This window comes from Telmatherina bonti, assembly GCF_933228915.1.
Source record: "Telmatherina bonti genome assembly, chromosome: 16".
NCBI classification, from domain to species: Eukaryota; Metazoa; Chordata; class Actinopteri; order Atheriniformes; family Telmatherinidae; genus Telmatherina; species Telmatherina bonti.
In genome coordinates, this window is record NC_136614.1 from 906,440 (window position 1) to 932,111 (window position 25,672).

At 46.9% G+C, this 25,672-nt stretch overlaps 1 protein-coding gene across 1 annotated transcript in view; it reads left to right on the forward strand.

Moving 5' to 3' along the window:
• Nucleotides 1-1,097: 1,097 nt before the first annotated feature.
• hivep2a (HIVEP zinc finger 2a) overlaps nt 1,098-25,672 on the forward strand; it is a 370,802-nt gene continuing 346,227 nt past the window's right edge. The window contains exons 1-2 of the mRNA XM_079255546.1: nt 1,098-2,170; nt 15,108-15,159. The gene's annotated coding sequence lies outside the window, so the exon portion shown is untranslated. The remainder of the gene's footprint in view (nt 2,171-15,107; nt 15,160-25,672) is intronic.

Genomic DNA, 25,672 nt, shown 5'->3' on the forward strand with positions numbered 1-25,672 from the left:
TTTGTTTTATTCTTCTTTGCTGGTGTCGCCGTTTCTCCAGATGTGCGACGGCAGGTCACAGTTGCCATGGAGACGTTTTCCCACCACGTCGTGTGGAAGTCCTGAAAGCCGACTTGGATTGGCGACGCCCGCTGCTTGATAAAGGAGGCCATGAAGGAAAGCCTCCACCAGGACCAAGCGGCTCCACGTGCGCCATGTTCCAGGCGGAAGTCGGGACGTCCAGACCTGCATGCCGCCGCGCAAACTCTTGTCATGAGAGCAGAAATCAGCGAAACACTCCTCTCTGACCCGAAACGTGTGAAGGACAAACGGACTGAAAGAAACTTCCATTTTATCTCGTTTCCCTGCAGATGGAATAAATATCCCGTTTAATGCAAACTGTTTCCTGTGTTTCTCTTTGCTGCGTTCGCTGAAAGCTTCTCATTTCTGACGAGGCGCCGCTGAAGGCGGTGAGAGGAACATAGAAGGGATTCATGTCCATCAGTTTGGCTTCTTCTATTTGGTCGCAGCAGGCTTGTAATGACTGATCCGACCACTGGGGGGCACTGTTTCCCTGGAACCAGTTAGTGTGTCAGGAAAACAACTTCCCATATGTGTGTGTGTGTGTGTGTGTGTGTGTGTCCCAAACCTTGTCCTGAAATCCTGAATAGCCCGAGACCACGTCCTCCTTTCAGTCCTACAGGTTCTTCCAGCTGCTTTCTCCAGACAAAGTCCAGCAGGAACTGGTGGATCCAGGTCCAGTCTGGGACTGGAACCAGCAACACATCTTCTGTCCGTTACCAGTATCCCAGTCTCTCCATTCTGGTTTCTCACTAATGTCAGCAGACAAAGAGGAAGCAGGTCTGTGCAGGACCAGGATCTGGTCACAGCAGGATCATCTGAACATGTTGCTCTGGTTGCCCCAGAATCTCCTCCCAACAAGTCTCTGCTGGGAGACGCTGGTCTGGTTCCTGCTGACTCCGCAGAGATCAATCAATCAATCAGCTGGTCTCGGTGAGCTGTCAGTCAATTAAAATGACATTACTTGTTTTAAATATTCATATTTTATTTATTTAGTGAATCAGTGAATTTGTGAGACTGTGAACTAGTGAGTCTGAATTAGTGAATCAGTGAGTTCCTGAGTCAGTAAGTCATTGAATCAGTGAGTCAGTGAATCAGTTGGTCCGAATCAGTGAATAAGTGAGTCGGTGAATCAGAAGGTTGGTGAACCAGTGAGTCTGAATAAGTGAGTTCCTGAATCAGTGAGTCACTAGTGAGTCTATGAATCAGTGATCACTGAATCAATGAGTCAGTGAATGAGTAAGTCGGTGAATTAGTGAATCTAAATCAGTAAGTTGCTGAGTCAGTGAGTCGAGGAATTAATGAGTTCCTGAATCAGTGAGTTTCTTAATCAGTTAATTGGTGAATCAGTGAGTTCCTGAATTAGTCAGTCACTGAATCAGTGAGTCGGTGACTTCCTGAATCACTGAATTGCTGAGTCAATGAGTTCCTGAATCAGTGAGACGGTGAATCAGTGGTTCAGGACCTCCAGAGATGACCGGGAAATGCAGCTCTCTCTCAGCCGCACACAGAGTCTTCTCCTCGGCCACTGCTCCTCCCTCCCTCCCTCCCGCTGCCCTGGTTGCGCGTTGGGGGATCCGACGACGTCACAGCACAAATGCACACGGACACACGCCCACGCACATACACGCCCTCTCTCTCTCTCTCTCTTGCTTCTTGTCTCCCGTTCTCTCTCCTCTTTGCAGCTATTCTGGGAAGTCGCGCTTGGAATAACCCCCTTTTGGTTGCGTGCGCGTGTGTTTCCCGATTTCACCCTGACACGCGCACACAGACCCGCTCACAACACAGGCAGACGCACGCTTTTCCAGTGTGAGTGTCTGCAGACTCCGCAGCAGAAAACGGCTCCAAACAGGATTTCTTCCGTTTTCTGGTCGCGTCCCCGCGACGGTTCCTCCCGGTTCCTCCCGGTTCCGCCCGGTTCCTCCCGGATCCGCCCGGTTCCTCCCGGTTCCGCCCGGTTCCTCCCGGATCCGCCCGGTTCCTCCCGGTTCCGCCCGGTTCCTCCCGGTTCCTCTGCGGCTGATGTGGATTTGCAGAGCCAGTCCGGTTGCTCGGTTCGGCTGTCATCGCTGCGGCTTGTTGTCACTGTGCGGGAGACGCGCACACTGAGGTAAGAGCGGAACCACAGCGGATGTTTTTCACGCGGACAGCGCCGTGTCGCGCGCCGTGTCATGTTGTGTTTGATGGACGGGTTTGCAGGGAATACCCCGGGTGTTTCAGCGCGTGCAGATTACTGGGGTTGCGTAACATCCTGAGGAATTTAGCGGCTGGAAAGGCCGATGTGTGCGTGTGCGTGTGTGTGTGTGTGTGTGTGTGTGCGTGTGTTCTGGGAATTTTACGGCTCTGTATTTCTGGTTTGCGGAGCTTCACAAACAGATGGGCCGCGAACGCACCAGGCTGATTTAATGACCCGCAGATTGCTGTAAGTTTGGCCCGAACTTGCTGCTGACGCGGGGCGACCTCTGCTCCCTTCTCCTGGGGAGGGACTGACATTCCAGACGCCTTCACGGCCGCTGAAATGAGCCTGGAAAATGGGCTGTTTTCAGATGGGAGTGACTTTATCTCGTGCGCTCATCGCCGCTTCCTCTGCGCGGCGGGCAGAGAGATGGTGGGCGGTGCTCTGGCTGGTTCCGGGAATGTTCCATGACGTGGAGCCGTGGAGACAGGGGCCCCGGCGGGGGGAGGCTCCGACGGCCGGTCCTGCTGAGAGTCTGAGGCTGGAAAATAACTCCACTTTTCCAGGGAAGTGATTTCCTGCCTCAGCATGTTGAAGTCTGGCTGCGTTACTGTCCTCTGCTAGAGTTCTTCCAGCAGAGCTCTCAGAGGCAGCGGCAGGTGGAAGACAGAAACACTGGGACGGTCTCCGTCTTATTGGTCAGATTTCCTTTCCTGATACAACCATAGAAACAGTTTTATCAGGTAAAAATTACACATTAAACATCATTCATGCGGATTTTCTTCCTTTATCTTCTTTCTGTAAACAAAAAGTGTTTTACTGAGCATCGACTTCATGATGAAGTCCTGCAGGAGGATTTCATCTCCATCCCGGCATCCAGGGGCCAGAGGGAGGAATGAGGTCTACAGGTGGAGGGAGGTGGTCTACAGGTGGAGGGAGGTGGTCTACAGGTGGAGGGAGGAGGTCTACAGGTGGAGGGAGGTGGTCTACAGGTGGAGGGAGGAGGTCTACAGGTGGAGGGAGGTGGTCTACAGGTGGAGGGAGGTGGTCTACAGGTGGAGGGAGGAGGTCTACAGGTGGAGGGAGGTGGTCTACAGGTGGAGGGAGGTGGTCTACAGGTGGAAGGAGGTGGTCTACAGGTGGAGGGAAGTGGTCTACAGGTGGAGGGAGGAGGTCTACAGGTGGAGGTAGTGGTCTACAGGTGGAGGGAGGTGGTCTACAGGTGGAGGGAGGAGGTCTACAGGTGGAAGGAGGAGGTCTACAGGTGGAGGGAGGTGGTCTACAGGTGGAGGGAGGTGGTCTACAGGTGGAAGGAGGTGGTCTACAGGTGGAGGTAGTGGTCTACAGGTGGAGGGAGGTGGTCTACAGGTGGAGGGAGGAGGTCTACAGGTGGAAGGAGGAGGTCTACAGGTGGAGGGAGGTGGTCTACAGGTGGAGGGAGGTGGTCTACAGGTGGAAGGAGGTGGTCTACAGGTGGAGGGAAGTGGTCTACAGGTGGAGGGAGGAGGTCTACAGGTGGAGGGAGGTGGTCTACAGGTGGAGGGAGGTGGTCTACAGGTGGAGGTAGTGGTCTACAGGTGGAGGGAGGTGGTCTACAGGTGGAGGTAGTGGTCTACAGGTGGAGGGAGGTGGTCTACAGGTGGAGGGAGGAGGTCTACAGGTGGAAGGAGGAGGTCTACAGGTGGAGGGAGGTGGTCTACAGGTGGAGGGAGGTGGTCTACAGGTGGAGGGAAGTGGTCTACAGGTGGAGGGAGGAGGTCTACAGGTGGAGGAATGAGGTCTACAGGTGGAGGGAGGTGGTCTACAGGTGGAGGGAGGTGGTCTACAGGTGGAGGTAGTGGTCTACAGGTGGAGGGAGGTGGTCTACAGGTGGAGGTAGTGGTCTACAGGTGGAGGGAGGTGGTCTACAGGTGGAGGGAGGAGGTCTACAGGTGGAGGGAGGAGGTCTACAGGTGGAGGGAGGTGGTCTACAGGTGGAGGGAGGAGGTCTACAGGTGGAGGGAGGTGGTCTACAGGTGGAAGGAGGAGGTCTACAGGTGGAGGGAGGTGGTCTACAGGTGGAGGGAGGTGGTCTACAGGTGGAGGGAGGAGGTCTACAGGTGGAAGGAGGAGGTCTACAGGTGGAAGGAGGAGGTCTACAGGTGGAGGGAGGTGGTCTACAGGTGGAGGGAGGTGGTCTACAGGTGGAGGGAGGAGGTCTACAGGTGGAGGTAGTGGTCTACAGGTGGAAGGAGGAGGTCTACAGGTGGAGGGAGGTGGTCTACAGGTGGAGGGAGGAGGTCTACAGGTGGAGGGAGGAGGTCTACAGGTGGAGGGAGGTGGTCTACAGGTGGAGGGAGGAGGTCTACAGGTGGAGGGAGGTGGTCTACAGGTGGAAGGAGGAAGTCTACAGGTGGAGGGAGGTTGTCTACAGGTGGAAGGAGGAGGTCTACAGGTGGAAGGAGGTTGTCTACAGGTGGAGGGAGGTGGTCTACAGGTGGAGGGAGGAGGTCTACAGGTGGAGGGAGGAGGTCTACAGGTGGAGGGAGGTGGTCTACAGGTGGAGGGAGGAGGTCTACAGGTGGAGGGAGGTGGTCTACAGGTGGAGGTAGTGGTCTACAGGTGGAGGGAGGTGGTCTACAGGTGGAGGGAGGTGGTCTACAGGTGGAGGGAGGAGGTCTACAGGTGGAGGGAGGTGGTCTACAGGTGGAAGGAGGTTGTCTACAGGTGGAGGGAGGAGGTCTACAGGTGGAAGGAGGTGGTCTACAGGTGGAGGTAGTGGTCTACAGGTGGAAGGAGGTGGTCTACAGGTGGAGGGAGGAGGTCTACAGGTGGAGGGAGGAGGTCTACAGGTGGAAGGAGGTGGTCTACAGGTGGAGGGAGGTGGTCTACAGGTGGAGGGAGGAGGTCTACAGGTGGAGGGAGGAGGTCTACAGGTGGAGGGAGGTGGTCTACAGGTGGAGGGAGGTGGTCTACAGGTGGAGGGAGGAGGTCTACAGGTGGAAGGAGGTGGTCTACAGGTGGAGGGAGGTGGTCTACAGGTGGAGGGAGGAGGTCTACAGGTGGAGGGAGGAGGTCTACAGGTGGAAGGAGGAGGTCTACAGGTGGAGGGAGGTGGTCTACAGGTGGAGGGAGGAGGTCTACAGGTGGAGGGAGGTGGTCTACAGGTGGAGGGAGGTGGTCTACAGGTGGAGGGAGGTTGTCTACAGGTGGAGGGAGGTGGTCTACAGATGGAGGGAGGTGGTCTACAGATGGAGGGAGGTGGTCTACAGGTGGAGGGAGGTTGTCTACAGGTGGAGGGAGGTGGTCTACAGGTGGAAGGAGGTTGTCTACAGGTGGAGGGAGGTGGTCTACAGGTGGAGGGAGGAGGTCTACAGGTGGAGGGAGGAGGTCTACAGGTGGAGGGAGGAGGTCTACAGGTGGAAGAAGGTGGTCGACAGGTGGAAGAAGGTGGTCGACAGGTGGAGGGAGGTGGTCTACAGGTGGAGGGAGGTGGTCTACAGGTGGAAGGAGGTTGTCTACAGGTGGAGGGAGGTGGTCTACAGGTGGAGGGAGGAGGTCTACAGGTGGAGGGAGGTGGTCTACAGGTGGAGGGAGGTTGTCTACAGGTGGAGGGAGGTGGTCTACAGGTGGAGGGAGGTGGTCTACAGGTGGAGGGAGGAGGTCTACAGGTGGAAGAAGGTGGTCGACAGGTGGAGGGAGGTGGTCTACAGGTGGAGGGAGGTGGTCTACAGGTGGAAGGAGGAGGTCTACAGGTGGAGGAAGGAGGTCTACAGGTGGAGGGAGGAGGTCTACAGGTGGAAGAAGGTGGTCGACAGGTGGAGGGAGGTGGTCTAAAGGTGGAGGGAGGTGGTCTACAGGTGGAAGGAGGAGGTCTACAGGTGGAGGAAGGAGGTCTACAGGTGGAGGGAGGAGGTCTACAGGTGGAGGGAGGAGGTCTACAGGTGGAGGAAGGAGGTCTACAGGTGGAGGGAGGAGGTCTACAGGTGGAAGAAGGTGGTCGACAGGTGGAGGGAGGTGGTCTAAAGGTGGAGGGAGGTGGTCTACAGGTGGAAGGAGGAGGTCTACAGGTGGAGGAAGGAGGTCTACAGTTGGAGGGAGGAGGTCTACAGGTGGAGGGAGGAGGTCTACAGGTGGGAGGAGGAGGTCTACAGGTGGAGGGAGGTGGTCTACAGGTGGAGGGAGGAGGTCTACAGGTGGAGGGAGGAGGTCTACAGGTGGAGGGAGGTGGTCTACAGGTGGAGGGAGGTTGTCTAAAGATGGAGGGAGGTGGTCTACAGGTGGAGGGAGGTGGTCTACAGGTGGAGGGAGGAGGTCTACAGGTGGAGGGAGGTGGTCTACAGGTGGAGGGAGGAGTTCTACAGGTGGAGGGAGGTGGTCTACAGGTGGAAGGAGGAGGTCTACAGGTGGAAGGAGGAGGTCTACAGGTGGAGGGAGGAGGTCTACAGGTGGAGGGAGGTGGTCTACAGGTGGAGGGAGGAGGTCTACAGGTGGGAGGAGGTGGTCTACAGGTGGAAGGAGGAGGTGGTCTACAGGTGGAGGGAGGTTGTCTAAAGATGGAGGGAGGTTGTCTAAAGATGGAGGGAGGTGGTCTACAGGTGGAGGGAGGTGGTCTACAGGTGGAGGGAGGTGGTCTACAGGTGGAGGGAGGTGGTCTACAGGTGGAAGGAGGTGGTCTACAGGTGGAGGGAGGAGGTCTACAGGTGGAAGGAGGTGGTCTACAGGTGGAGGGAGGAGGTCTACAGGTGGAAGGAGGTGGTCTACAGGTGGAGGGAGGTGGTCTACAGGTGGAGGGAGGTGGTCTACAGGTGGAGGGAGGTGGTCTACAGGTGGAGGGAGGAGGTCTACAGGTGGAGGGAGGAGGTCTACAGGTGGAAGGAGGTGGTCTACAGGTGGAGGGAGGTGGTCTACAGGTGGAGGGAGGAGGTCTACAGGTGGAGGGAGGAGGTCTACAGGTGGAAGGAGGTGGTCTACAGGTGGAGGGAGGAGGTCTACAGGTGGAAGGAGGTGGTCTACAGGTGGAAGGAGGTGGTCTACAGGTGGAGGGAGGTGGTCTACAGGTGGAGGGAGGAGGTGGTCTACAGGTGGAAGGAGGTGGTCTACAGGTGGAAGGAGGTGGTCTACAGGTGGAGGGAGGAGGTCTACACGTGGAGGGAGGAGGTCTACAGGTGGAAGGAGGTGGTCTACAGGTGGAGGGAGGTGGTCTACAGGTGGAGGGAGGAGGTCTACAGGTGGAGGGAAGTGGTCTACAGGTGGAGGGAGGAGGTCTACAGGTGGAAGGAGGTGGTCTACAGGTGGAAGGAGGTGGTCTACAGGTGGAGGGAGGAGGTCTACAGGTGGAAGGAGGTGGTCTACAGGTGGAAGGAGGTGGTCTACAGGTGGAAGGAGGTGGTCTACAGGTGGAGGGAGGTGGTCTACAGGTGGAGGGAGGAGGTGGTCTACAGATGGAAGGAGGAGGTGGTCTACAGGTGGAAGGAGGTGGTCTACAGGTGGAAGGAGGTGGTCTACAGGTGGAGGGAGGAGGTGGTCTACAGATGGAAGGAGGAGGTGGTCTACAGGTGGAAGGAGGTGGTCTACAGGTGGAAGGAGGTGGTCTACAGGTTGAGGGAGGTGGTCTACAGGTGGAGGGAGGAGGTCTACAGGTGGAAGGAGGTGGTCTACAGGTGGAAGGAGGTGGTCTACAGGTGGAGGGAGGAGGTGGTCTACAGATGGAAGGAGGAGGTGGTCTACAGGTGGAAGGAGGTGGTCTACAGGTGGAGGGAGGAGGTGGTCTACAGGTGGAAGGAGGTGGTCTACAGGTGGAGGGAGGAGGTGGTCTACAGGTGGAAGGAGGTGGTCTACAGGTGGAGGGAGGAGGTGGTCTACAGGTGGAGGGAGGAGGTGGTCTACAGGTGGAGGGAGGAGGTGGTCTACAGGTGGAAGGAGGAGGTTGTCTACAGGTGGAAGGAGGTGGTCTACAGGTGGACTTGAACCTTTCTTGTACCTGGATTGGAACTAGTCCGGTACCCGGCCTGGAACCGGTCTGGTACATGGACTGGAACTGCTCCGGTACCTGGACTGGAACCGGTCCGGTACCCGGCCTGGAACCGGTCCGGTACCTGGACTGGAACTGCTGTTTCTACATGTTAGTCTGTGTTTCTACATGTTAGTCTGTGTTTCTACATGTTAGTCTGTGTTTCTACATGTTAGTCTGTGTTTCTACATGTTAATCTGTTTCTACATGTTAGTCTGTGTTTCTACATGTTAATCTGTGTTTCTACATGTTAGTCTGTGTTTCTACATGTTAGTCTGTGTTTCTACATAATAATCTGTGTTTCTACATGTTAATCTGTTTCTACATGTTAATCTGTTTCTACATGTTAATCTGTGTTTCTACATGTTAATCTGTTTCTACATGTTAGTCTGTGTTTCTACATGTTAATCTGTGTTTCTACATGTTAGTCTGTGTTTCTACATAATAATCTGTGTTTCTACATGTTAATCTGTTTCTACATGTTAATCTGTGTTTCTACATGTTAATCTGTTTCTACATGTTAGTCTGTGTTTCTACATGTTAATCTGTGTTTCTACATGTTAGTCTGTGTTTCTACATAATAATCTGTGTTTCTACATGTTAATCTGTTTCTACATGTTAATCTGTGTTTCTACATGTTAATCTGTTTCTACATGTTAGTCTGTGTTTCTACATGTTAATCTGTGTTTCTACATGTTAGTCTGTGTTTCTACATGTTAGTCTGTGTTTCTACATAATAATCTGTGTTTCTACATGTTAATCTGTTTCTACATGTTAATCTGTGTTTCTACATGTTAGTCTGTGTTTCTACATGTTAGTCTGTGTTTCTACATGTTAATCTGTTTCTACATGTTAATCTGTTTCTACATGTTAATCTGTGTTTCTACATGTTAATCTGTGTTTCTACATGTTAGTCTGTGTTTCTACATGTTAGTCTGTGTTTCTACATGTTAATCTGTGTTTCTACATGTTAATCTGTTTCTACATGTTAGTCTGTGTTTCTACATGTTAATCTGTTTCTACATGTTAGTCTGTGTTTCTACATGTTAGTCTGTGTTTCTACATGTTAGTCTGTGTTTCTACATGTTAGTCTGTGTTTCTACATGTTAATCTGTTTCTACATGTTAGTCTGTGTTTCTACATGTTAATCTGTGTTTCTACATGTTAGTCTGTGTTTCTACATGTTAATCTGTTTCTACATGTTAGTCTGTGTTTCTACATGTTAGTCTGTGTTTCTACATGTTAGTCTGTGTTTCTACATGTTAGTCTGTGTTTCTACATGTTAATCTGTTTCTACATGTTAGTCTGTGTTTCTACATGTTAATCTGTGTTTCTACATGTTAATCTGTTTCTACATGTTAATCTGTGTTTCTACATGTTAATCTGTTTCTACATGTTAGTCTGTGTTTCTACATGTTAATCTGTTTCTACATGTTAGTCTGTGTTTCTACATGTTAGTCTGTGTTTCTACATGTTAATCTGTTTCTACATGTTAATCTGTTTCTACATGTTAGTCTGTGTTTCTACATGTTAGTCTGTGTTTCTACATGTTAGTCTGTGTTTCTACATGTTAATCTGTTTCTACATGTTAGTCTGTGTTTCTACATGTTAGTCTGTGTTTCTACATGTTAATCTGTTTCTACATGTTAGTCTGTGTTTCTACATGTTAATCTGTTTCTACATGTTAGTCTGTGTTTCTACATGTTAGTCTGTTTCTACATGTTAATCTGTTTCTACATGTTAGTCTGTTTCTACATGTTAGTCTGTGTTTCTACATGTTAATCTGTTTCTACATGTTAGTCTGTGTTTCTACATGTTAGTCTGTGTTTCTACATGTTAGTCTGTGTTTCTACATGTTAATCTGTGTTTCTACATGTTAGTCTGTGTTTCTACATGTTAATCTGTTTCTACATGTTAATCTGTTTCTACATGTTAGTCTGTGTTTCTACATGTTAATCTGTTTCTACATGTTAGTCTGTGTTTCTACATGTTACTCTGTGTTTCTACATAATAATCTGTGTTTCTACATGTTAATCTGTGTTTCTACATGTTAGTCTGTGTTTCTACATGTTAGTCTGTGTTTCTACATGTTAATCTGTGTTTCTACATGTTAATCTGTGTTTCTACATGTTAGTCTGTGTTTCTACATGTTAATCTGTTTCTACATGTTAATCTGTTTTTCTACATGTTAGTCTGTGTTTCTACATGTTAGTCTGTGTTTCTACATGTTAGTCTGTGTTTCTACATGTTAATCTGTGTTTCTACATGTTAATCTGTTTCTACATGTTAGTCTGTGTTTCTACATAATAATCTGTGTTTCTACATGTTAGTCTGTGTTTCTACATGTTAATCTGTTTCTACATGTTAGTCTGTGTTTCTACATGTTAGTCTGTGTTTCTACATGTTAATCTGTTTCTACATGTTAGTCTGTGTTTCTACATGTTAGTCTGTGTTTCTACATGTTAATCTGTTTCTACATGTTAGTCTGTGTTTCTACATGTTAATCTGTTTCTACATGTTAGTCTGTGTTTCTACATGTTAGTCTGTGTTTCTACATGTTAATCTGTTTCTACATGTTAGTCTGTGTTTCTACATGTTAATCTGTGTTTCTACATGTTAGTCTGTGTTTCTACATGTTAATCTGTGTTTCTACATGTTAGTCTGTGTTTCTACATGTTAGTCTGTGTTTCAACATGTTAATCTGTGTTTCTACATGTTAGTCTGTGTTTCTACATGTTAATCTGTGTTTCTACATGTTAGTCTGTGTTTCTACATGTTAGTCTGTGTTTCTACATGTTAGTCTGTGTTTCTACATGTTAATCTGTTTCTACATGTTAGTCTGTTTCTACATGTTAGTCTGTGTTTCTACATGTTAATCTGTTTCTACATGTTAGTCTGTGTTTCTACATGTTAATCTGTTTCTACATGTTAGTCTGTGTTTCTACATGTTAATCTGTGTTTCTACATGTTAGTCTGTGTTTCTACATGTTAGTCTGTGTTTCTACATGTTAATCTGTTTCTACATGTTAATCTGTTTTTCTACATGTTAGTCTGTGTTTCTACATGTTAGTCTGTGTTTCTACATGTTAATCTGTGTTTCTACATGTTAATCTGTGTTTCTACATGTTAATCTGTGTTTCTACATGTTAATCTGTTTCTACATGTTAATCTGTTTTTCTACATGTTAGTCTGTGTTTCTACATGTTAGTCTGTGTTTCTACATGTTAGTCTGTGTTTCTACATGTTAGTCTGTGTTTCTACATGTTAGTCTGTGTTTCTACATGTTAGTCTGTGTTTCTACATGTTAGTCTGTTTCTACATGTTAATCTGTGTTTCTACATGTTAATCTGTTTCTACATGTTAGTCTGTGTTTCTACATGTTAATCTGTTTCTACATGTTAGTCTGTGTTTCTACATGTTAATCTGTTTCTACATGTTAGTCTGTGTTTCTACATGTTAGTCTGTGTTTCTACATGTTAATCTGTTTCTACATGTTAGTCTGTGTTTCTACATGTTAGTCTGTGTTTCTACATGTTAATCTGTTTCTACATGTTAGTCTGTGTTTCTACATGTTAGTCTGTGTTTCTACATGTTAATCTGTGTTTCTACATGTTAGTCTGTGTTTCTACATGTTAGTCTGTGTTTCTACATGTTAATCTGTTTCTACATGTTAGTCTGTGTTTCTACATGTTAGTCTGTGTTTCTACATGTTAGTCTGTGTTTCTACATGTTAGTCTGTGTTTCTACATGTTAGTCTGTGTTTCTACATGTTAGTCTGTGTTTCTACATGTTAGTCTGTGTTTCTACATGTTAGTCTGTGTTTCTACATGTTAGTCTGTTTCTACATGTTAATCTGTGTTTCTACATGTTAATCTGTGTTTCTACATGTTAGTCTGTGTTTCTACATGTTAATCTGTGTTTCTACATGTTAATCTGTTTCTACATGTTAATCTGTGTTTCTACATGTTAGTCTGTGTTTCTACATGTTAGTCTGTGTTTCTACATGTTAATCTGTGTTTCTACATGTTAGTCTGTGTTTCTACATGTTAGTCTGTGTTTCTACATGTTAATCTGTTTCTACATGTTAGTCTGTGTTTCTACATGTTAGTCTGTGTTTCTACATGTTAGTCTGTGTTTCTACATGTTAATCTGTTTCTACATGTTAATCTGTTTCTACATGTTAGTCTGTGTTTCTACATGTTAGTCTGTGTTTCTACATGTTAGTCTGTGTTTCTACATGTTAATCTGTTTCTACATGTTAATCTGTTTCTACATGTTAGTCTGTTTCTACATGTTAGTCTGTGTTTCTACATGTTAATCTGTGTTTCTACATGTTAGTCTGTGTTTCTACATGTTAGTCTGTGTTTCTACATGTTAGTCTGTGTTTCTACATGTTAGTCTGTGTTTCTACATGTTAATCTGTGTTTCTACATGTTAATCTGTTTCTACATGTTAATCTGTGTTTCTACATGTTAGTCTGTGTTTCTACATGTTAGTCTGTGTTTCTACATGTTAATCTGTTTCTACATGTTAATCTGTGTTTCTACATGTTAGTCTGTGTTTCTACATGTTAGTCTGTGTTTCTACATGTTAGTCTGTGTTTCTACATGTTAGTCTGTGTTTCTACATGTTAGTCTGTGTTTCTACATGTTAGTCTGTGTTTCTACATGTTAATCTGTGTTTCTACATGTTAATCTGTTTCTACATGTTAATCTGTGTTTCTACATGTTAGTCTGTGTTTCTACATGTTAGTCTGTGTTTCTACATGTTAGTCTGTGTTTCTACATGTTAATCTGTTTCTACATGTTAATCTGTTTCTACATGTTAGTCTGTGTTTCTACATGTTAGTCTGTGTTTCTACATGTTAGTCTGTGTTTCTACATGTTAATCTGTTTCTACATGTTAATCTGTTTCTACATGTTAGTCTGTTTCTACATGTTAGTCTGTGTTTCTACATGTTAATCTGTGTTTCTACATGTTAGTCTGTGTTTCTACATGTTAGTCTGTGTTTCTACATGTTAGTCTGTGTTTCTACATGTTAATCTGTGTTTCTACATGTTAGTCTGTTTCTACATGTTAATCTGTGTTTCTACATGTTAGTCTGTGTTTCTACATGTTAGTCTGTGTTTCTACATGTTAGTCTGTGTTTCTACATGTTAGTCTGTTTCTACATGTTAATCTGTGTTTCTACATGTTAGTCTGTGTTTCTACATGTTAGTCTGTGTTTCTACATGTTAATCTGTTTCTACATGTTAGTCTGTTTTTCTACATGTTAGTCTGTGTTTCTACATGTTAGTCTGTGTTTCTACATGTTAGTCTGTGTTTCTACATGTTAATCTGTGTTTCTACATGTTAGTCTGTGTTTCTACATGTTAGTCTGTGTTTCTACATGTTAATCTGTTTCTACATGTTAGTCTGTTTCTACATGTTAGTCTGTGTTTCTACATGTTAATCTGTGTTTCTACATGTTAATCTGTTTCTACATGTTAGTCTGTGTTTCTACATGTTAATCTGTGTTTCTACATGTTAGTCTGTGTTTCTACATGTTAGTCTGTGTTTCTACATGTTAGTCTGTGTTTCTACATGTTAATCTGTGTTTCTACATGTTAGTCTGTGTTTCTACATGTTAATCTGTGTTTCTACATGTTAGTCTGTGTTTCTACATGTTAGTCTGTGTTTCTACATGTTAGTCTGTGTTTCTACATGTTAGTCTGTGTTTCTACATGTTAGTCTGTGTTTCTACATGTTAGTCTGTGTTTCTACATGTTAATCTGTGTTTCTACATGTTAGTCTGTGTTTCTACATGTTAGTCTGTGTTTCTACATGTTAGTCTGTGTTTCTACATGTTAATCTGTGTTTCTACATGTTAATCTGTGTTTCTACATGTTAGTCTGTGTTTCTACATGTTAATCTGTTTCTACATGTTAGTCTGTTTCTACATGTTAGTCTGTGTTTCTACATGTTAATCTGTGTTTCTACATGTTAATCTGTGTTTCTACATGTTAATCTGTTTCTACATGTTAGTCTGTTTTTCTACATGTCTTGCAATCTGTCCGTAGGAAACTGTTGCAGATTAGTCATTTACCTTTTGCGCCATGCTGTCAGGACACATGCTAAGGATTCTTGTGCACGTCTGTAGTGTTTGAGAGTGTGCATGTTGGCGGGCTGACCTATGTACCATCTGTCCATTCGTCTCAGATTTGTCACTTTGTACTGTGTAGGAGCGAACGCATGAACACGCTCTGTTACCAGGCAGGACAGACGTGAGCTGTGAGCTAGTTCTCATCCTTCTTTATGGAGGATGACACGCTTCAGGTATCTGTTGGTTCCCGACAACACCGCTGAAGGATCTTAAGGGAATCCCAGTAGGGTGGGGGACACTGAGCATGTCTGCTGTTTCAGCTCCGTTTTTCTACACCACTGTTGACCTTCAGTCCCGACTACAACAAGTATATGAGCCGTGGAATTGCTGCCAAATGGCACCTGTGTCCATAAACTCTGCAGGTCAGCGATGTGGAGTCAGAATCTGGAGAATGACGGCTGCATCCTTACAGCAGCTTTTTCTCACCATGTCAGGAAGTCCTGCAGAGATCTAAACGCTGCTGTTTTTAGATAATATTACTCAGAATAAATCTGATGTTTCAGGTCAATGGTTTCATACCTTCCCTCCTCATTTCAGCTCAACTTTATTAGTCTGACTGGTTCATGACCATAATCCAACATTTACTGACAGAATGACATGTTTTTATTTACGCAGGACTTTATATAATGTATTTATTCATACAACTTATATATATTTATTTGTTTATAACTGGCAGACTATGTAGACCTCATGCAGACATATATTTTGGCTCAGATTTCTGTTTTCTTCTATTCCAGATTGACTTGATGAACTGGACCTGAGGAACTGGACCAGAACGGTTCTTAGCAGGTAGGTTTAGTCAGAACTTTAGATTAGAATTACTTTTATAATTAAACTTTTATTATTATAAATGCGAAAAAAAACAAACCCAAAAGCCCCATCAGAGATAATGTATGAGGTGGAGATGATCATGACCATGTTATAAGAATGATGATGCTGCTGCTGCTGCTGGTGATGATGATGATGACGATGGATGGATGATGATGATGATGATGATGATCATGGTGATGCTGCTGCTGGTGTCAGGTTTAGGCGTCCTCCCGGCTTTCTGATGAGGAGTTATGAGACGATGATGGAGGAAAGGTGAAGATCAGGAGGGTTTTACTTTCTCTGCTTTTGAACGGGATTATAGGTATGATAGTCAGCGGAGAAAGTGTGTGTGTGTCATCGAGTCAATATAAGCATAGAGATAACTACCTGCACCTCAAAGGGACATGGTGTCGTCTTTAATCTCGACATGGATGCAAACAGACATATACAACACATGCACAGAGTAGTGCATGTGTTGTATGACGTCACAAATGACTTTAACATGTGGAAAGCTGAGCGTGCTAAAACTGTTAACATCTTAACAGTAAAGTTCTGTTTCCACTGAGTCAATGCAGACGTGATGCAGACGTGATGCAGACGTGATGTAAAGGTGATGCAGACGTGATGTAGACGTGATGTAAAGGTGATGCAGACGTAATGCAGACGTGATGCAGACATGATGCAGACGTGATGTAAAGGTGATGCAGACGTGATGCAGATGTGATGCAGACGTGATGTAAAGGTGATGCAGACGTGATGCAGACGTGATGTAGACGTGATGTAAAGGTGATGCAGACGTAATGCAGACGTGATGCAGACATGATGCAGACGTGATGTAAAGGTGATGCAGACGTGATGCAGACGTGATGCAGACGTGATGTAAAGGTGATGCAGACGTGATGCAGACGTGATGTAGACGTGATGTAAAGGTGATGCAGACGTAATGCAGACGTGATGTAAAGGTGATGCAGACGTGATGTAGACGTGATGTAAAGGTGATGCAGACGTGATGTAGACGTGATGTAAAGGTGATGCAGACGTGATGCAGACGTGATGTAAAGGTGATGCAGACGTGATGCAGACGTGATGCAGACGTGATGTAAAGGTGATGCAGACGTAATGCAGACGTGATGTAAAGGTGATGCAGACGTAATGCAGACGTGATGTAAAGGTGATGCAGACGTGATGCAGACGTGATGCAGACGTGATGTAAAGGTGATGCAGACGTGATGCAGACGTGATGTAAAGGTGATGCAGACGTAATGCAGACGTGATGTAAAGGTGATGCAGACGTGATGCAGACGTAATGCAGACGTGATGCAGACGTGATGCAGACGTGATGTAAAGGTGATGCAGACGTAATGCAGACGTGATGTAAAGGTGATGCAGACGTGATGCAGACGTGATGCAGACGTGATGTAAAGGTGATGCAGACGTGATGCAGACGTGATGCAGACATGATGTAAAGGTGATGCAGACGTGATGCAGACGTGATGCAGACGTGATGTAAAGGTGATGCAGACGTGATGCAGACGTGATGTAGACGTGATGTAAAGGTGATGCAGACGTAATGCAGACGTGATGTAAAGGTGATGCAGACGTGATGTAGACGTGATGTAAAGGTGATGCAGACGTGATGTAGACGTGATGTAAAGGTGATGCAGACGTGATGTAGACGTGATGTAAAGGTGATGCAGACGTAATGCAGACGTGATGTAAAGGTGATGCAGACGTGATGTAGACGTGATGTAAAGGTGATGCAGACGTGATGCAGACGTGATGCAGACATGATGCAGACGTGATGTAAAGGTGATGCAGACGTGATGTAGACGTGATGTAAAGGTGATGCAGACGTAATGCAGACGTGATGTAAAGGTGATGCAGACGTGATGTAGACGTGATGTAAAGGTGATGCAGACGTAATGCAGACGTGATGTAAAGGTGATGCAGACGTGATGTAGACGTGATGTAAAGGTGATGCAGACGTGATGTAAAGGTGATGCAGACGTGATGTAGACGTGATGTAAAGGTGATGCAGACGTAATGCAGACGTGATGTAAAGGTGATGCAGACGTGATGTAGACGTGATGTAAAGGTGATGCAGACGTGATGTAGACGTGATGTAAAGGTGATGCAGACGTAATGCAGACGTGATGTAAAGGTGATGCAGACGTAATGCAGACGTGATGTAAAGGTGATGCAGACGTAATGCAGACGTGATGTAAAGGTGATGCAGACGTGATGCAGACGTGATTCAGACGTGATGTAAAGGTGATGCAGACGTGATGTAAAGGTGATGCAGACGTGATGCAGATGTGATGTAGACGTGATGTAAAGGTGATTCAGACGTGATGTAAAGGTGATTCAGACGTGATGTAAAGGTGATTCAGACGTGATGTAAAGGTGATGCAGACGTGATGTAAAGGTGATGCAGACGTGATGTAAAGGTGATTCAGACGTGATGCAGATGTGATGTAAAGGTGATTCAGACGTGATGTAAAGGTGATGCAGACGTGATGTAAAGGTGATTCAGACGTGATGTAAAGGTGATTCAGACGTGATGTAAAGGTGATTCAGACGTGATGTAAAGGTGATGCAGACGTGATGTAAAGGTGATTCAGACGTGATGCAGATGTGATGTAAAGGTGATGCAGACGTGATGTAAAGGTGATGCAGACGTGATGTAAAGGTGATGCAGACGTGATGTAAAGGTGATGCAGACGTGATGTAAAGGTGATTCAGACGTGATGTAAAGGTGATGCAGACGTGATGTAAAGGTGATGCAGACGTGATGTAAAGGTGATGCAGACGTGATGTAAAGGTGATGCAGACGTGATGCAGACGTGATGTAAAGGTGATTCAGACGTGATGTAAAGGTGATGCAGACGTGATGTAAAGGTGATGCAGACGTGATGTAAAGGTGATTCAGACGTGATGCAGACGTGATGTAAAGGTGATTCAGACGTGATGCAGACGTGATGTAGACGTGATGTAAACGTGATGCAGACGTGATGCAGACGTGATGTAAAGGTGATGCAGACGTAATGCAGACGTAATGCAGACGTGATGCAGACGTGATGCAGACGTGATGCAGACGTGATGCAGATGTGATGCAGACGTGATGCAGACGTGATGCAGACGTGATGTAAAGGTGATGCAGACGTGATGCAGACGTGATGTAAAGGTGATGCAGACGTGATGCAGACGTGATGTAAAGGTGATGCAGACGTGATGCAGACGTGATGCAGACGTGATGCAGACGTGATGCAGACGTGATGTAAAGGTGATGCAGATGTGATGCAGACGTGATGCAGACATGATGCAGACGTGATGCAGACGTGATGTAAAGGTGATGCAGATGTGATGCAGACGTGATGTAAAGGTGATGCAGATGTGATGCAGACGTGATGTAAACGTGATGCAGACGTGATGTAAAGGTGATGCAGACGTGATGCAGACGTGATGCAGACGTGATGTAAAGGTGATGCAGACGTGATGCAGACGTGATGTAAAGGTGATGCAGACGTGATGCAGACGTGATGTAAAGGTGATGCAGACGTGATGTAAAGGTGATGCAGACGTGATGCAGACGTGATGTAAAGGTGATGCAGACGTGATGCAGACGTGATGCAGACGTGATGTAAAGGTGATGTAAACGTAATGCAGACGTGATGCAGACGTGATGTAAAGGTGATGCAGACGTGATGCAGACGTGATGCAGACGTGATGCAGACGTGATGCAGACGTGATGCAGACGTGATGCAGACGTGATGCAGACGTGATGTAAAGGTGATGCAGACATGATGCAGACGTGATGTAAAGGTGATGCAGACATGATGCAGACATGATGTAAAGGTGATGCAGACGTGATGCAGACGTGATGTAAAGGTGATGCAGACGTGATGCAGACGTGATGTAAAGGTGATGCAGACGTGATGCAGACGTGATGTAAAGGTGATGCAGACGTGATGCAGACGTGATGCAGACGTGATGTAAAGGTGATGCAGACGTGATGCAGACGTGATGCAGATGTGATGCAGACGTGATGGAGACGTGATGCAGACGTGATGCAGACGTGATGTAAAGGTGATGCAGACGTGATGCAGACGTGATGTAAAGGTGATGCAGACGTGATGCAGACGTGATGCAGACGTGATGTAAAGGTGATGCAGACGTGATGCAGACGTGATGGAGACGTGATGCATAAGTGATGTAAAGGTGATGCAGACGTGATGTAAAGGTGATGCAGACGTGATGCAGAAGTGATGCAGACGTGATGCAGACGTGATGGAGACGTGATGCATAAGTGATGTAAAGGTGATGCAGACGTGATGCAGACGTGATGCAGACGTGATGTAAAGGTGATGCAGACGTGATGCAGACGTGATGCAGACGTGATGTAAAGGTGATGCAGACGTGATGTAAAGGTGATGCAGACGTAATGTAGACGTGATGCAGACGTGATGTAAAGGTGATGCAGACGTGATGCAGACGTGATGTAAAGGTGATGCAGACGTGATGCAGACGTGATGAAAAGGTGATGCAGACGTGATGCAGACGGGATGCAGACGTGATGTAAAGGTGATGCAGACATGTTGCAGACGTGATGTAAAAGCGATGCAGACGTGATGCAGACGTGATGTAAAGGTGATGCAGACGTGATGCAGACGTGATGTAAAGGTGATGCAGACGTGATGCAGACGTAATGCAGACGTGATGTAAAGGTGATGCAGACGTGATGCAGACGTGATGCAGACGTGATGTAAAGGTGATGCAGACGTGATGCAGACGTAATGCAGACGTGATGTAAAGGTGATGCAGACGTGATGCAGACGTGATGTAAAGGTGATGCAGACGTGATGCAGACGTGATGTAAAGGTGATGCAGACGTGATGCAGACGTGATGCAGACGTGATGTAAAGGTGATGCAGACGTGATGCAGACGTGATGCAGACGTGATGTAAAGGTGATGCAGACGTGATGCAGACGTGATGCAGACGTGATGCAGATGTGATGCAGACGTGATGCAGACGTGATGCAGACGTGATGCAGACGTGATGCAGACGTGATGTAAAGGTGATGCAGACGTGATGTAAAGGTGATGCAGACGTGATGTAAAGGTGATGCAGACGTGATGCAGACGTGATGCAGGCGTGATGTAAAGGTGATGCAGACGTGATGCAGACGTGATGCAGACGTGATGTAGACGTAATGCAGACGTGATGTAAAGGTGATGCAGACGTGATGCAGACGTGATGCAGACGTGATGCAGACGTAATGCAGACGTGATGTAAAGGTGATGCAGACGTGATGCAGACGTGATGTAAAGGTGATGCAGACGTGATGCAGACGTGATGTAAAGGTGATGCAGACGTGATGCAGACGTGATGTAAAGGTGATGCAGACGTGATGCAGACGTGATGTAGACGTGATGCAGACGTGATGTAAAGGTGATGCAGACGTAATGCAGACGTAATGTAAAGGTGATGCAGACGTGATGTAAAGGTGATGCAGACGTGATGTAAAGGTGATGCAGACGTGATGCAGACGTGATGTAAAGGTGATGCAGACGTGATGCAGACGTGATGTAAAGGTGATGCAGACGTGATGCAGACGTGATGTAAAGGTGATTCAGACGTGATGCAGACGTGATGTAAAGGTAATGCAGACGTAATGCAGACGTGATGCAGACGTGATGTAAAGGTGATGCAGACGTAATGCAGACGTGATGTAAAGGTGATGCAGACGTGATGCAGACGTGATGTAAAGGTAATGCAGACGTGATGCAGACGTGATGCAGACATGATGTAAAGGTGATGCAGACGTGATGCAGACGTGATGTAAAGGTGATGCAGACGTGATGCAGACGTGATGTAAAGGTGATGCAGACGTGATGCAGACGTGATGCAGACGTGATGTAAAGGTGATGCAGACGTGATGCAGACGTGATGCAGACGTGATGCAGACGTGATGCAGACGTGATGTAAAGGTGATGCAGACATGATGCAGACGTGATGCAGACGTGATGCAGACGTGATGTAAAGGTGATGCAGACGTGATGCAGACGTGATGTAAAGGTGATGCAGACATGATGCAGACGTGATGCAGACATGATGCAGACGTGATGTAAAGGTGATGCAGACGTGATGTAAAGGTGATGCAGACGTGATGCAGACGTGATGCAGACGTGATGCAGACGTGATGCAGACGTGATGCAGACGTGATGTAAAGGTGATGCAGACGTGATGCAGACGTGATTCAGACGTGATGTAAAGGTGATGCAGACGTGATGCAGACGTGATGTAAAGGTAATGCAGACGTGATGCAGACGTGATGCAGACGTGATGTAAAGGTGATGCAGACGTGATGCAGACGTGATGTAAAGGTGATGCAGACGTGATGCAGACGTGATGTAAAGGTGATGCAGACGTGATGCAGACGTGATTCAGACGTGATGTAAAGGTGATGCAGACGTGATGCAGACGTGATGTAAAGGTGATGCAGACGTGATGCAGACGTGATGCAGACGTGATGTAAAGGTGATGCAGACGTGATGCAGACGTGATGTAAAGGTGATGCAGACGTGATTCAGACGTGATGTAAAGGTGATGCAGACGTGATGCAGACGTGATTCAGACGTGATGTAAAGGTAATGCAGACGTGATGCAGACGTGATTCAGACGTGATGAAAAGGTGATGCAGACGTGATGCAGACGTGATGTAAAGGTGATGCAGACGTAATGCAGACGTGATGTAAAGGTGATGCAGACGTGATGCAGACGTGAAGCAGACGTGATTCAGACGTGATGTAAAGGTGATGCAGACGTGATGCAGACGTCATGCAGACGTGATGTAAAGGTGATGCAGACGTGATTCAGACGTGATGTAAAGGTGATGCAGACGTCATGCAGACGTGATGTAAAGGTGATGCAGACGTGATGCAGACGTCATGCAGACGTGATGCAGACATGATGCAGACGTGATGCAGACGTGATGCAGACGTGATGTAAAGGTGATGCAGACGTGATGCAGACGTGATGTAAAGGTGATGCAGACGTGATGCAGACGTGATGCAGACGTGATGTAAAGGTGATGCAGACGTGATGCAGACGTGATTCAGACGTGATGTAAAGGTGATGCAGACATGATGCAGACGTGATGTAAAGGTAATGCAGACGTGATACAGACGTGATTCAGACGTGATGTACAGGTAATGCAGACGTGATGCAGACGTGATTCAGACGTGATGTAAAGGTGATGCAGACGTGATGCAGACGTGATGTAAAGGTGATGCAGACGTGATGCAGACGTGATGCAGACGTGATGCAGACATGATGCAGACGTAATGCAGACGTGATGTAAAGGTGATGCAGACATGATGCAGACGTGATGCAGACGTGATGTAAAGGTGATGCAGACGTGATGCAGACGTGATGCAGACGTGATGTAAAGGTGATACAGACATGATGCAGACGTGATGTAAAGGTGATGCAGACGTGATGCAGACGTGATGTAAAGGTGATGCAGACATGATGCAGACGTGATGCAGACGTGATGTAAAGGTGATACAGACATGATGCAGACGTGATGTAAACGTAATGCAGACGTGATGCAGACGTGATGTAAAGGTGATGCAGACGTGATGCAGACGTGATGTAAAGGTGATGCAGACGTGATGCAGACGTGATGTAAAGGTGATGCAGACGTGATGCAGACGTGATGTAAAGGTGATGCAGACGTGATGCAGACGTGAAGTAAAGGTGATGCAGACGTGATGCAGACGTGATGTAAAGGTGATGCAGACGTGATGCAGACGTGATGCAGACGTGATGCAGACGTGATGCAGACGTGATGTAAAGGTGATGCAGACGTGATGCAGACGTGATGCAGACGTGATGTAAAGGTGATGCAGACGTGATGCAGACGTGATGCAGACGTGATGCAGACGTGATGCAGACGTGATGTAAAGGTGATGCAGACGTGATGCAGACGTGATGCAGACGTGATGTAAAGGTGATGCAGACGTGATGCAGACGTAATGTAGACGTGATGCAGACGTGATGCAGACGTGATGCAGACGTGATGCAGACGTGATGTAAAGGTGATGCAGACGTGATGTAAAGGTGATGCAGACGTGATGCAGACGTGATGTAAAGGTGATGCAGACGTGATGTAAAGGTGATGCAGACGTGATGCAGACGTGATGCAGACGTGATGCAGATGTGATGTAAAGGTGATGCAGACGTGATGCAGACGTGATGTAAAGGTAATGCAGATGTGATGCAGACGTGATGCAGACGTGATGCAGACGTGATGCAGACGTGATGTAAAGGTAATGCAGATGTGATGCAGACGTGATGCAGATGTGATGCAGACGTGATGCAGACGTGATGCAGACGTGATGCAGACGTGATGTAAAGGTGATGCATACGTGATGCAGACGTGATGCAGACGTGATGCAGACGTGATGCAGACGTGATGTAAAGGTGATGCAGACGTGATGCAGACGTGATGTAAAGGTGATGCAGACGTGATGCAGACGTAATGCAGACGTGATGTAAAGGTGATGCAGACGTGATGCAGACGTGATGTAAAGGTAATGCAGATGTGATGCAGACGTGATGCAGACGTGATGCAGACGTGATGCAGACGTGATGTAAAGGTAATGCAGATGTGATGCAGACGTGATGCAGATGTGATGCAGACGTGATGCAGACGTGATGCAGACGTGATGCAGACGTGATGTAAAGGTGATGCAGACGTGATGCAGACGTGATGTAAAGGTGATGCAGACGTGATGCAGACGTGATGCAGATGTGATGTAAAGGTGATGCAGACGTGATGCAGACGTGATGTAAAGGTAATGCAGATGTGATGCAGACGTGATGCAGACGTGATGCAGACGTGATGCAGACGTGATGTAAAGGTAATGCAGATGTGATGCAGACGTGATGCAGATGTGATGCAGACGTGATGCAGACGTGATGCAGACGTGATGCAGACGTGATGTAAAGGTGATGCATACGTGATGCAGACGTGATGCAGACGTGATGCAGACGTGATGCAGACGTGATGTAAAGGTGATGCAGACGTGATGCAGACGTGATGTAAAGGTGATGCAGACGTAATGCAGACGTGATGTAAAGGTAATGCAGACGTGATGCAGACGTGTTGCAGACGTGATGCAGACGTGATGCAGACGTGATGCAGACGTGATGCAGACGTGATGCAGACGTAATGAAGACGTGATGTAAAGGTGATGCAGACGTGATGTAAAGGTAATGCAGACGTGATGCAGACGTGATGTAAAGGTGATGCAGACGTGATGCAGACGTGATGCAGACGTGATGCAGACGTGATGCAGACGTGATGCAGACGTGATGCAGACGTGATGCAGACGTGATGCAGACGTGATGTAAAGGTGATGCAGACGTGATGCAGACGTGATGCAGACGTGATGTAGACGTGATGCAGACGTGATGCAGACGTGATGTAGACGTGATGCAGACGTGATGCAGACGTGATGCAGACGTGATGTAAAGGTGATGCAGACGTGATGCAGACGTGATGCAGACGTGATGTAAAGGTGATGCAGACGTGATGTAAAGGTGATGCAGACGTGATGCAGACGTGATGTAAAGGTGATGCAGACGTGATTCAGACGTGATGAAAAGGTGATGCAGACGTGATGCAGACGTAATGCAGACGTGATGTAAAGGTGATGCAGACGTGATGCAGACGTGATGCAGACGTGATGTAAAGGTGATGCAGACGTGATGCAGATGTGATGCAGACGTGATGCAGACGTAATGCAGACGTGATGTAAAGGTGATGCAGACGTGATGCAGACGTGATGCAGACGTCATGCAGACGTGATGCAGACGTAATGCAGACGTGATGTAAAGGTGATGCAGACGTGATGCAGACGTAATGCAGACGTGATGTAAAGGTGATGCAGACGTGATGCAGACGTGATGCAGACGTGATGTAAAGGTGATGCAGACGTGATGTAAAGGTGATGCAGACGTGATGCAGACGTGATGTAAAGGTGATGCAGACGTGATGTAAAGGTGATGCAGACGTGATTCAGACGTGATGAAAAGGTGATGCAGACGTGATTCAGACGTGATGAAAAGGTGATGCAGACGTGATTCAGACGTGATGTAAAGGTGATGCAGACGTAATGCAGACGTGATGTAGACGTGATGCAGACGTGATGCAGACGTGATGTAAAGGTGATGCAGACGTGATGCAGACGTGATGCAGACGTGATGCAGACGTGATGCAGACGTGATGCAGACGTGATGCAGACGTGATGTAAAGGTGATGCAGACGTGATGTAAAGGTAATGCAGACGTGATGCAGACGTGATGCAGACGTGATGCAGACGTGATGTAAAGGTGATGCAGACGTGATGTAAAGGTAATGCAGACGTGATGCAGACGTGATGCAGACGTGATGCAGACGTGATGTAAACGTAATGCAGACGTGA